Here is a 14,180-nt window from a genome sequence, read left to right as displayed (position 1 = left end):
TAACACAGGGCATCTTATATTGCAAGGGAATGCAGACATATATGAAAAAGGGGGAATCTTATCAATGTATATAAACACCTGAAGGGAGGTTGCAAAGAACAGCCAGGCTCTTTTCAGTGGTTTCCAGTGACAAGATAAAAGGCAATGGGCACAATCTGAAACATTCAAGGTTCCCTCTGAACATCAGGAAACACTTTTTTACTGTAAGGATGACTAAGCACCGGCACAGGTTGCCCAGGGAGGTTGTGGAGTCTCTATCCTTGGAGATATTCAGAAGCCATCTGGAAATGATCCTGGGCAACTGGGCCTAGGTGACCATGCTTCAGCAGGGGCGTTGGCCCAGATGACCTTCAGAGGTCATCTTCCAACCTCAGCTCTTCTGTGATCTGTTGTGATCTATGATTCTGTGAAAAAGACACGGTAACAGTTATTTAAAAAATAGAATACTAACTCTGTCTGTGTAGGTCCAATGTTTCTGTCACTATAATAAATTACTTGCCGAATCATAGCTTAAAAGTGTCTTTTTATTTCAATTAAGTAGCTTGATATTCCCTTGTTTTGCTAAGGAACAATTAGGTACTAATTAACTTCCTCTTAAAATACGGAATTTTCACCTGTTTTCTACTCGTGCTCTCTGGATCTTCCTCAGTCACCCAGAACTGTACTGTATGAGAAGGGGTAAACCAGTTCTTTGATGAGTCACCCTGCTTATTTTTCTGTCCAAGTTCAAAGTCAATGAAGCCTGGCTTTCTTAGTACTCAGAAGGAATGGAAAGGAAGAGACAGAGATATGTAGGGTATTCCTGTGACAAGTACGTCAGTCTTTCCCTTAGTACATTTCAGCTGTGGTTTTTGTGGTATCCAATATGATACACACCATTCTCATTGCTGAGTGCATTCATTTCATCTGATGCCTGATGTCTGCCTCCTGTTTATTAGTTGCATTGTTGACATACTCCATGAACCTAAAAGCTAGGAATTTATCATGAAAACGTAGGTATTATCAACAGCACAACAGTAATTCTGTGTACAGTGATCAGAGCCAAATCTGCCCAGTGGTTTTCTTTGCAGTAGCTTTGCTGATGTATCAAAAAGGGTGGAAAAGAGACCGAGGCCTAGTGGTATTCCAGAGATGAGTCCCTCACAGTCCTTCTTCCAAGTCTCCCTACAAAGGAGAAGCCCTTCATCTGCGGCTGTAGATTTGATACCTACATGCATCTGACAAACCTCTCAGGTGCAGAAATTGCTATCTGGCCTCTGGACAGACATCTTCTTCAAAAACGGTGTCAAGGAAGAAAGGGTGGAGACAGTAATTTCAGACCTGTACACCAAGGATGCCAGTGGAGCAGTCAAGCTGCAGTGATAGCTTGTGGAAGGGAGGAGATCTGGGACAATCCTGTGAGGATCCTGTGAGGTATATTGTTTATGTAGGGTTTGAACATCCTGATCCAGGTTTTCTTGCTGGAATGGGATGCACCCTCGTGCTTCCTGCTTAGACAATTGGTATGTTCTTCGGATGAGGGTGCAGATGCATGGCAAAAGAAGGAAGGCAGAGCAGAGCTGGGGTGGACCTGCCTCTATCGGTCATGGCTGTAACATTTCTAGGACAGAGCTGATCTATCAGTAGCATTGGCGCTTTAATAAAGCACAGAGCTTAGGCTCAAAGATCCTGCAGGACCTCTGGCTGTTTGCATGGACTATGCTTCCCACAGCTGTGGGTCTCAGAAGGTTTGTCAGCTTGGGCACAATGTCAGACTCATGCCACTTCTGGATACTTTATGAGGGCCTGCACACTGACAAGTAAGCTTCCTGGACAGCAAGGTACTTGGGAGCAGGAGGGAGAGACCTGAGGAGTTGTCCTGGTGTCAGCACAGGTCCAGTGGGACTGGCACTGATCCAGAGCTAATGAGCTCTGGCTGAATGGACCTGAAAGTGCCACTGGGTATCTGCACCCCATATACTCACCACTGTGTTTTCAGCAGTACAGCATTTTTCTGAAGCCACTAAATGTTGTGAGACAAAAGCTGACACAGCTCTCTCCCCATCTCTTACCTGCCTTACCTCCTCTAATGATCACTGTGCTGCCCGTAGTTCCATTATCCTGCTACCACAGTAACCCCAAAACAGTTCATGGCCAGGAGGTGCTGCGTGCTGTCTACCTGACTGAGCAGTGAGCTACTAAGCCTTCCTGGATTTCAGAGCGCTAGGTATTGACATAAGATGCTCAGAAAGCATTGAGACTTTGCCAAAGGTAATGAGCCCAGATAGACTCAAGCTTACAGATCTTCATCAGACTACTTAATGTAGCCCAGAAACAGCTTGGCCATTCTCCTGACAAGGGTAGTGCAAAACTGGTGGAAAGCAGTAACTTTACTGCCTAGCAGGAGTACTCCAGACTTACCCAGACAGTCAGTGGTCTTTAGTTACTTGTTTACATTCTGTTTCTTCAGTAATACAATAAATATCAAGTAACTTCTTCTGGAACTTGAGATAGGGATCTGTCGCATTTTTCAGGCAGCATAAATACTCTTTATTAAAAACAACAATTGGGGGAGGAGGGGGAGTGGAAACCAGAAAACTTTTCATAGATGGTTCTTCTGTTAAGAGTGAAGGAAACCGATCATGTCTGCAGATTTGACTTCATTGTAGTTTGTGCAAGTGCCTGGGTAGCAGTAGTCTACAGGTTCTTCTTTTCTGCCCACTGCGGTTCTTCTGATTTTCCCCAAAGTGACTAGGAGCAAAGAACAGTTGAGTTTACCATACAATACATGGCTTACTATTTGCTCTTTGAATAGTCTCCCTCGTGTTTATAAAATTCCTTGTCATTTTTGTATATTACAAACACATTGGCAAATGCAAAAAATTTTTCTGTAATATATAATATATATTATAGAAGACTTAAGTGTTTAGCTTATGCCCTCTGTGGGTTTAGCTGTGCCATTTCTAAGAGATCCTGGTAGCAAGAGAGCACAGAAGGGGCTCACTCGCAGTGACCACCTGCAAGGGGGGACGAGCTCTTCTCAGGCCTCCTCGCTCCAGCAGAATGCTGTGCGAGCAGCTGACAGGAGTGGGGTGTCTCAGCTGATGCCTGCTTGCAGCCTTCGGTTTACAGCCATCCCACTAAAATAAAGGTCTGCTCGCAGTGGTGCTGTATTTGTATTTAGTGATTGAGGGCCAACAGAAGTGTGCCTGTGAGGCTTTGATACTTGAGGTGAAGGAGCCCTGGACAGGCAAGATGGGAAACGGAGAAAAAAATAAAATAAAATAGGGATGTCTTTCTTTTGCTTATAGGGACTGGATGTGGATCCTGTGCACCATTCATTTATCTTACAAGAAAATAGACTTGTAGTACCCTTGGGTCTGTAATGTCCCAAAAGAGGCTGGGGAGGCAGAAGGGGGAGCTGACTTGCCAGGACTGCAGTGGCTGGGGTGGGCCATGGAGTGGTGACTTACAGGCAGCTGGTGGTAGGCAGTGGCACTGGCTGCTCTACCAGCCAGTTGCTGAGGCCACTGCCTGGAGTGGGAACACTGCTGGAGCCTAAATACTAAGCCCCAGCTCATCAGGACACATCCAGGCCAGAATTATAAGTATGGAGCGGGGTGCAGCTAGTAGCTGGGGTAGCATGGCTGTCCTACCAACCACATGGTGCTGAGCCAGGATTGGGTCAGGATGATTGCCAGCAGTGGATGGCTATTTCTCCTATTAGTTGAGCAGATTTTCCAAGTTACATTGTCGTGTCTTCTTCTCTTCCCTGGCCTCTCTCCTTTCTGGTCAGAAAATATGTACGTCTAGAGCCTTTCTGTTTAGCTCTCTGCTTGGGAGTGGGAAAAAGTTACTCATGGCTGAGCTCTCAGGGTATAATTTAATTTCCTGGGTCTCCGAACAGTGATTTAAACTGGTGTCATTTAGGTGATCAGTAGCAAGAGCACCTAGCAGCTGAATTGGCAGAAAGGATATGACAAGGTACAGGTATGCTTACTTTGAAAACCAGAAACAAATGTGAATGCTACCAAGAACCAGGAACTTCAGTTATTTTGTGTGTACTTTAGTGTTATCTGCGCTGATCAGCCCCCCCAGCCTTTGGTTGTCTTTGTTTTCATTTTCACATGAACACAATGATGGTGCTTTTAGACTGAGGTATTTCAGGCACTGTGTCTTACGCAATTTGCTCTTAAACAGCTGAGACATGGGTGCCTATCTGTCTATGACAAGGATTAGTTTATTGCTTATTTAATAGAGATCTTGAAAACTTGTTTATAACTGTTTACATACAATTTTTTCAACAATTCAGATTGCCTAAGGCTACGGCATGTTCCCCATGCTTATGTGTAGTGTGTAACCCCCATGTGGCCTCAGGCAAATGGAGTGGTTAAAAGATTTATGCACTGTGGGGATAAACAAAATCTGGGAGAATTTCCCTGAGGCTTTGCCTGGATTGGCAAAATGGTGTGATTTTAAAACATGATATTTAGTACCTGGCATTTCTCATATATGCTGGCTTGATGAGGAAAAACCTGTATGAGAGAACCAGGGTTTTTAAAGAAACCCCACTTAGGCAGAGCATATGTTCACAGCTTGCCCTGTCTAACCAACTTTTTATGAGACAGCAGCTACTACCACTGAAATACAGCCCTTTTTCCTAGTGTAGGTGTAACCTGAGAAAACAAATACCTTGAAGATTTTCAAGAATCTCCCTGACCAGGCAATGCAACACACACGCCAGACTGAGATGGGAGATTTGGGGAGTTTCTGGTGGAGGAGACAAAGAGGGGGCTGCCAAAATCTCCTGGGTGTTCAGATCCTGCCCTGAGGCTTTCAGAGGATTTCCTGGAGCCCAGTATCAATGGGAAAACTTCCATAGGCTGAAAAATGTGATGGTTTCACCTGCAATGTGCTTCCCTTGTTCTGGTTTTGTGTTAAACCCACAGACGTCTAGAATTAGGGTGGGTGGGGGGTGTAGCCAAAGGATTTGGAAAGACATGCTCACTCTCCCTCGGCTTTTAAGCGCAGTACAATAGGCTATATATAGGCCGTATATAATGCTGATTTCTCTCAGAAAGTGATTGATTTTCTTTCAGTATAAACCAGTCCCTCACTGACTTAGGCCGAAACAAAGACGTTGGCTTGGCTTCTCACACCGGCAAGGAAATTAATTTTAAAGCAGCACCATCCCTTACACCAGGCATTCGGCTGGTGCTCAGGCCGCCATGCAAAGTCACGGGCGCCGGCCATTTTCCTCACACCCCCTGCGCGGACCCCCAGCCCCTGCGGGGGCAGTAGGTTACCGGGGCTCACCGCCGACCCCAGCCCACCATCCCACCCCCGCTCTGAAGCCACCCTGCGGGCTGGGCTCGGTGCGCGGTGCCGGTCCGGTCCGGGGGGGCTTCCCCTGCTCCCGGCGGCGGGTCTGGGCGGCGGGCGCAGCAAGCCGCTCGCACGGAGCAGGTTTCCCGCTCGGGACTGCAGCCGCCCGGCGCTTCCCGGGACACCGGCGAGCCCGGGGACGCTTCTCGGGAAAGCGGCTGTTGACCGAGGAGCGCCCCGACGCCGGGCCGGGCCCGGCCCGCGGCCCACGGCTGCCGCCCGCTGGAGGGAGCGGGCAGGGCCCGGGGCGGGGGGGGCGGCCCGGCACGTCGCCGGTCAGACGCGTCCCCCCGGCCCGGCGTTTCACCCTCCGCCACCCGCTGCCTCTGAACCCAGTCCCCACCCGGGCAGCTGCACGGCCTAGGCGGGCCCCTGGCCCCAGCGGGCGGCGGCAAGGCGAGAAGCGGCCCCGGTTACCTGCGCTGGTTTCTCTCCCGGCGGCTGGCTGCCCATCGCTGTCCGTGCATGTCAGTCTCAGGCTTACTCTGCTAGAGCACTTCTTTTCAGTTAAAAAGCCCTTCAGTAAAAATTTTTATTCATGAGGGGAACTCTCACGCACTAAGATCATGCTGTGTTACCAAATTCTTATTTATAAACCAAAAGGACTCCTCCCATACCATTAAGATGGCTGGTATAATCGCTTTATGGCCCACATCGGCACCCTCACCCATTCACTTTTAAAATCTGTTTAAAACACGGGCATCAGGTCCAACAATATTTTGTTGCTGGATTCCCCAGGGCTAGGTGGGGCGGTATGGCTTCCATCTCTTACACCACCCTCCTTCGCATTTCCCTTCAGCCCTCCCTGCGGGTGCGTGTCCTCGGGAGCCCCTCAGTCCTGTCGGGTCCCTGCCCCAGACCCAGCAGCACCGCTGGCTCGGGCATCTGCTTTTGCCTTTAGGCCTCTGCGCATCAGCCCCAAATACCGAGTTCTGTGTCTGCACTGAGACGCTTTTGTGACCTGCCCCATCTCACAGAAGGAGCCAGGCCCTGCCATATCTCTGCCTTGCCCTGCCACTACTCTTTTGGCAAACTTGGCACCAGCTGTGAATGAGAGCGATGACTTGAATGAGAGCAATGACTTGCATGTTTCCTTCAAGATCATTCCTGCTACCAATGCCTGCGAAACATCTCTAGAGAGAGCTTTGACCAACAACTGCTCTCCAATCATATTTATGCCTGTCACTGAGCAGGTTTTAGGCCATTTAATTTGAACCATTTCTTTTCCAGAAATCATGTTAGACTGAAGCAAAGAGTTCATCAATGTCCATGTGTTTTTTATCAGTGCGGTTACCTCTTCTATCGCAATTCTGATTTTGTCTAAGAACAAAACCAGATTTATTTGATAAAGGGTATTTGTTTGTTTGTTTTTTCTGTGGAAGGGGTGCTAGTTGCATTCGGATTTCCCTACGTGACCCTTACTTCAACTAGCAACCATCTGTGCTCCTCCAGGTTTCTGAATTTCTCCAGTCTTCTGAGATGAGTATCAGTTGAGCAGTAATGGTCAGCCATCATTTCTGGGACACTTGTTACAAGTTTTCAGCAGGTTTTAATGAAAAAACCCCAACCACCCCAAATCCAGTCTTTCTCTGTAGTCTTTCTTGGTGGAAAGAACTGTGAGGTTCTTTGTCATCCTCATACAACAAATCAACCATTACCCATAAACCAGTATCTTGCTGCTTTCAAAACAGAGAGACTATTCTTTTTAACATTTGCCTTTTCTGTATCAGTAACAGTTTACCATTAGCATATAGTAACAGGACAATATATTTTAAATTTTTAAATGGGTTTGTTCCTTGTCTTGTACACCTCAAAAACTCTTTTTCTTGTATTCAGATCTGCTGGTCAAGACTTCTTTTCCTACTGTGTTGTCCTGTTTTCAGCTGGGACAGAGTTAATTTTCTTCCTAGTAGCTAGTACAGTGCTGTGTTTTGGATTTAGGATAAGAACAATGTCGATAACACACTGATGTTTTTAGTTGTTGCCAAGTAGTGTTTGTACTACGTCAAGGACTCTTCAGCTTCTTATGCCCTGCTAGCAAGAAGGCTGGAGAGGCACAAGAAATTGGACACAGCCAGGGCAGCTGACCCAAACTGGTCAAAGGGATATTCCATACCACATGGCGTCATGCTTAGTGTATAAACTGGGAGGAGTTAGCCAGGAAGGTGGGATTGCTGCTCAGAGACAGGCTGGGCATTGGTTGGTGGGTGGTGAGTAATTGGATTGTGCATCATTTGTGGTTTTGGGGGGTTTTGGGGTTCTTTTCCCCATTACTTTTATTTCTCTTCCTTTTTTTTATCTCCCTTTCCATTACAACTACTACCACTACTACTATATTTTACTTTATTTCAGTTATTAAACTGTTCTTATCTCAACCCATGGGTTATACCTTTTTCCAATTGTTCTCCCCATCCCACCGGGGGCTGCATGGTATTTAGTTGCAGGCTGGCATTAAACCACGACATGTTTAACTTTATTTGTTACCACTGAACTTCATTAGCTTCTTTTCTGTATTTATTACCATCTATTTTAATTTCCTCCTGTTTGGTAAATAATGCCCTTACTGCCAACAGGTACATTTATTTCCCCTTTGAAGCAGGCTGTGCTTGTGTTGTTCACTTCACCACCAAGAGCATGAAGTGTGGACACTGTCCCAACCCGGCTGGTTTAGAAACTAAAGGGACATGGTGGCAGCACAGTAGTGACTGCCACTACAGGGAGCCAGTCAGGTTTATAATCATTTATCATACGAGGTCTTTCAATTCATGGTTTTACCTTTTTCAAGGAGCACTCAAATTAGCTGTGAAAAAAATCCAGATTATGGCATAACATACTGAATCTTGCAGATTCAGTTACAAGAAAAAAACCCTGCTGAGTTTGATGGCGTAATCAGCCACAAAACTGGCTAATTCTGTTCAGGAATCAACAGCGGTAAGATAAAGGTTTTAGACTGAAGCCTTCAGGTGCGCAAACCTGTCTTCCGCTGTCTTGTGGTCACACTCTGGAAGTCTTTGGGAAGATGAAATGATTTGAGGAGCATCCTGCTGGCCAAAAGCAATCATCTAGCACAAAGGCTTTTTTCACTCAGTGGAACTATTATCTCCTATTGAAAATGAGTTAGCGAAGAAGAGGATCAACCTTATTTTTAAGTGAAGAGTGGCTGCTTGAAAAGTACAAAAGTGAAATTCTGTCCCTACTTTTATATGTAATTATGCTACCCTTTCTTTATTCTTTCAGATTTCATGAAAGTATTTGTTGTTTTCTGATCAAATGCACTGGCAGAGATATTTTTCTGTATCAATTAAAAACCAAGCTTGTGTTGATGTAAGAGAAATTGATTGAATGAGCTATTCTAACCCTTATCTGATTTGAACCAGTCTTAAGACCTGTGAGTTTCTAACTCAAGGTTCTACATGGAGAGATAGGGCAGCAAGCTAAAATAGCAGGAATTGGCTTTGAAGCAAATGAAGGAAGGTATTTCTTCACTCTACATATATTTCAGCTGTGGAACACATGGTTACTGATAGGTTACACAGGTCCAGAAAGATCTTGGACAGATTTATACAAGAAGAATCTATTGGAGGTCATTATATGCCAATACTCCAGTACAGTCTCATTGAGTATCTGCCTCATGGAGCAGTACATGCTCTGAAAGTATTGTAGACTTGCTTTTATTTTTACTTTTTGCGAGGCAGATGCTATTAGCCTCTTTTGTAGGCAGGATAGTGGATTAGATGGAGCTATGGCCTGATCCAAAATAGCTTTTGTTTGGTCCTACATATATGAATCCAATGGCCTCTAAGGTCTTGTCCCAGTTCCTTTGGACATCTTAATACTCACCACAAAGTTCTGCATGTGGCATAGACGAGACACCATTGGGGAATTATTCGTAGTAACGTGGCTTTCAGTACCTTTGGTCTCCACAGAAAATCCTAGAGATGCAGGGAAAAAGCTCCAGTTGTCTTTACCCACGCAGCAATGCTCTCCCCTTTCCTTTCTTCTAAGCACTCAGCCTTGTGGGTCTTCAGACCCTACTGTTCACCATGCTGCTTGTGAGTGGGACAGACTTTCACTTTCTTGAATGTGTCACAGCAAGGTTTAGTCTCTTGAATTTCTTTGTAGGCTTTGAACCAATATTATTAGGTGCTCTTTATAGGAACCCTATTATTTTTATTGCCCATCAGTGCAGGAGCGGGCTGGAAACTAGGACCATGTGCGGCAATCAGTTAGCTGAGGGGAATGTGCTCGAGCTTGTCTAGACAACAATTAACACGATGAGGCATGTTTACAGAGCACAGGGGAGTGGGAGAGGGATGGCGCCCAGGAAAGGTAACACCTTGCGGTTAATTGCTGGTAGTTAACCACCAATCAGGGATTGCCTAGTATGCAATGCTTAGCTTCAAGAACCAATCTGTTTAAAACGCGCAGCTTCTGAAAGTGTATAAAAACGCGTGCTTCTGTACAATAAATTGACATTTGCTTGCATCAAGCTGTGTCCCATCTCTTCATTCGCCGCAAATTGGTGACCCCGAGGTGATCCATTTAAGGATCTAACGTGAAGGGCTCTCGAATGGCCTATCTGAGCGACATGCAGCGAATCCCACAGAACTTTGAATGATCTGCTGAAAGGAAGCAGGAGCCGGCCTGAAATCCCTCCGGAGTTGAGAGGTGAGCTGTGGGAAATCCGTAACGGGGAATCAGGCTTCGTCCCCAGAAAGAGACGTATATGGACTCATGAAGGGTCTTCTAGTCAGATCAGGGAGTCCGTGCCTCAGTCTCCTCAAATGGTGACCCCTATGGTGGTGTTCCGAAGCCTTGGAAGAATAAGGACGGAAAAAAGACAGCTCGTGGAAGAGGGCTGCATTCCGGAGGAGACGGCTTGGCTGAACGATCGTCTTGCTGTCTAGACCAGGCGGACAACCTAAACCCCGAGGATAACACCTGTATGCATCGACACAGGTGAGCAGCCAAGAAACTTTAGAGACTTTGAAAGAATGAAAGTGTGTACATACAGCAGCCAATTGTAAGATGCTGCCGCGGAGGGGAACTCCGTGTCGGGAATGCATTTAACATCTTGGTGGCAAATTCTGACTACTCTTTGCCAAGTGTGGACTAATTCTACTAACGGTGCTAAACCAGAGGAAGCTGTAAATTCCACCGACAGCGCGACTCTTCTCAAGACACCGTCAGCGATGGCGATTCCGTCCACACCTTCTCTGCCCCCAAAGCTTCTGTCACTGATTGCAGTGACCCTCACAACACAGGAGCAAGCACGGGAACAGGACAACTCGGACAATGATTTTATTGACGCTGATAAACCTTTTGATCCAGGTCCTATAGATCTGGAAAAGGAGCTAGACCTTCCCCCCCCCCCCCCCCCCCCCCCCCGATGCACTGATTGTATTTTTGGGGAGGGTGAAAGGGGGTCTGAGGGATTGGTGGCAGGAATGCAAGTGGGAAGCACTTAAGTGAGGGGAGTCGCTATGGCATGTTCAGTATTTTATCAGACAGATCAACCTCGAGAGTGGCAGCCTGTGCAATACGAGGCTGTTAAAGAGTTAAGCAAAGCAGTGGGGGATGGGAGGATTCATAATGAGAGAACAACTAGGTATTGTGAAGGAGAATAGGAAAGATAAACATGGTTATCTAGTGTTTAATAGGTGTCTGCACGCTTGTAGAGATACATAGCTATGTAACTACATGAATGATTCCTGCCCTGAGCCTGGTGGCGCATACAGCTGCGGTTTGTGTCCGGGCTCAGAGATGTAAATAGGGGCTTCTCTGTTATGGTAAAAGTGTTTCTCTTTGCATAAAAAAGAGAGGGAATGAAGGGAATGACCCCAGAGGTATGTTCAGAGAAGGCATGCGATGTTTCGAACTTTTTTGATTGAACCAGTTCTTGTTTGGTGTGCCCTTCCACCTATGTGTAATGTTAATCCAAAAGAAGATGATACTGTTTACACTTTGAATGTCGATAATTGTCTTTCTGTAGATGCTAATGTAGTAGGAGGCTATGATGGGAACGTGTCGCAGCGGTTCTTCTCTTATCCAGAGTAACAGCAGGGAAAGCATTAAAGAGTTAAATCACCTTGTTTGGTAGGCAGTTAAGAATGTGAGTCAAAATTGCCACTGCTTTTTGTTGTTGGTTCAAGGACATGGCTGTGAGGATTTTGATGGTATGTGCTGCGTGGATTTTAGGCGCCCCATTGCAGCAACATGTTATCAAAATCTGAGAAAATGTCAGCCTTTTTGGCATCCATTCACTCAATTGGCAGTATTGTTTGTTTGCTATTACCTTGGTTGCCGTCATGTTTGCAAGGGCCCTGCAGAACATGGCAAGCCTGGTACTAGCTCTTCAAAAACAAAAAGGGGAAATTGTATAATTGTACGGAACAGAGACAGTGGGTTATTTTGACACTGATAATGTGTCTCAGTTGGTTTTTTATTTGTTCTATTACTTATACCTTGTTTTTACTCTTTCGGTTTCAGAGGTTCTTTTTGTGCAACAGGAAGGGGGAGATGCAGGAGCGGGCTGGAAACTAGGACCATGCGCGGCAATCAGTTAGCTGAGGGGAATGTGCTCGAGCTTGTCTAGACAATTAACACGATGAGGCATGTTTACAGAGCACAGGGGAGTGGGAGAGGGATGGCGCCCAGGAAAGGTAACACCTTGCGGTTAATTGCTGGTAGTTAACCACCAATCAGGGATTGCCTAGTATGCAATGCTTAGCTTCAAGAACCAATCTGTTTAAAACGCGCAGCTTCTGAAAGTGTATAAAAACGCGTGCTTCTGTACAATAAACTGACATTTGCTTGCATCAAGCTGCGTCCCGTCTCTTCATTCGCCACACATCAGTGCACAACACAGGCTGCCCAGAAGCAATCTGCTAGTGCTTAACTCGGGTTCAAACTTGGTCTATTCAACAGACCTACAGGATCAACTTTTCAGAGGAACCTATGACTGTATCAGCATTTAATCAAGCAAAATACAAAGTTCTGTAGAGAATATGTACAACGGGCTTCACAAATAGCACTTGCTCCCACAAAATTTGACAGTGCAACTGAGGAAGTTTCTCTGTTCCATGCAGTTCAGTGGAGTTTAGTTTAAAAGACAGAAATAGCACAATCATTTGTAAATTAAATGACATTATTTGAAAACAATTCTAAAAGAACTGAGACTAAAAATCTCATCTAATTAATGCATAACAATAGTTGATGATTTATTGACTTCTCTGTGAATATACAGCTTCTAGTAACAATATTTAGAAACATTTTCTCAGAAATTCTTCATTATTTATGTTTAGTAATTTATGATTAAACATTTTACAAGAAACAAGGCACTAAAACGTACAGTTAGTCATTCTTATTACATATGCTGTGAGTTTCAGACATACAGTAGATTCCCCTCACTTAGACAATTACTGAATCTCTTCCTCCAATGGTAGTGTTTGTTGCAATTCATGTATCTCCAACCGTTAGAAAGTACACATTTTAGGGCCCTAGTTTTGTCTCCTTTTACTCACTGTTTCTGTAGGAAAAACAAAGAATTTGCTATGAAAATTAGCTATACAATAAAGACAATGAAAACCCCATTCCTTAACATTTTCAAGGACTCAAACATACTGTTGAGCTCCTTAGAGATTCAAACTATGATGTGGGCTTTATTTATCAATCAAAACCAAGAGTAACAACAAAAATTTTTTTAAAGATGCAATTTCAGAAGCTACTTCCGTGCAGGACAGAACTAGCTTTGGTGGTGTTTGAGGCACTGAATCAACATTTTACAATGGGTGAGATGACTGAGGCTGACACCATACTAGGAAAATCAGATTAGCCTAGTGGCTACCATTTGGCTAAAAAGGGGATCTTAAATAATGTATAGTTTTTAGTGCAATTTTAAATGCAAACCCCAGAAATTGTTACTAATAAAGGCAAAGACCACAAGAGATACCAACTAATACTCCATTAAAATATTTAGTATCAGAAGTAGTGTATACATTCTCAAGTATCTTATGACAAATAGCCCAGTACTTAAGAAGTGCTAGTTCCATTTTAGATTCTCACTGACTATAAACACAAACAGCCACAATGCGATTTTATATATTGTTAAAATACAGCAGAATCTAATGTCACATAATAAATACAACATGGTGTAAAGGAAGAGTGGTTTCCTAATTATTTGACCACTTATATAAAAATGACAGAGGAATGCCTAGATTCAAGTTTCTCCTTGAGATTCTCAAGCTCTTGTGCTGGCAATATTTTAGCGGTCCAGTTTCCATGCCTCTGCATTTAGACTGCAGTGATCCCGAGCCCCTGAATACATATAGAAAATATTACCACTTTCAGAGGTTTTCAGAGGATCCTTGCAGTTTCTATGACTAAAGGAATTCAGGTGCAATTCCAGTGCTGGTGGAATATATGTGCAAAATAGGGGAAGATTCTGCAGGACAGGAAAAAGCAGTGGTGGAGGGAGAACCTCACAGAACAACCTCAAATAATTTCCTGGGTCATTGCCAAATCAAAGTGAAAGCTACTCTTTCCCCTTGGAAAGGTAAGACTTCTAAAAACCTGGCCAATAAGACTTCTCAAAACATGGCCAACATGATGCACCATCACAAGACAGTAGTACTAGCAGAGATGGCAATAACAGATTTGGAAATAAATTTTATCTTAAAGCATTTTTGCTTCTTGGGTATTGCGAAAATATTTCTGTTAAACTGCATGTGTTTTTTGAAAAGAGAGGTTCTTACTCATTTAGCAATACAAGTCACTCAATAGTCACAGGAAGAAAAAATGTTAAAGAAAACCATTAT

This window comes from Falco cherrug, chromosome 3 (assembly GCF_023634085.1).
Source record: "Falco cherrug isolate bFalChe1 chromosome 3, bFalChe1.pri, whole genome shotgun sequence".
Classification (NCBI taxonomy): Eukaryota; Metazoa; Chordata; class Aves; order Falconiformes; family Falconidae; genus Falco; species Falco cherrug.
Note: the sequence above shows the minus strand (reverse complement) of the source record.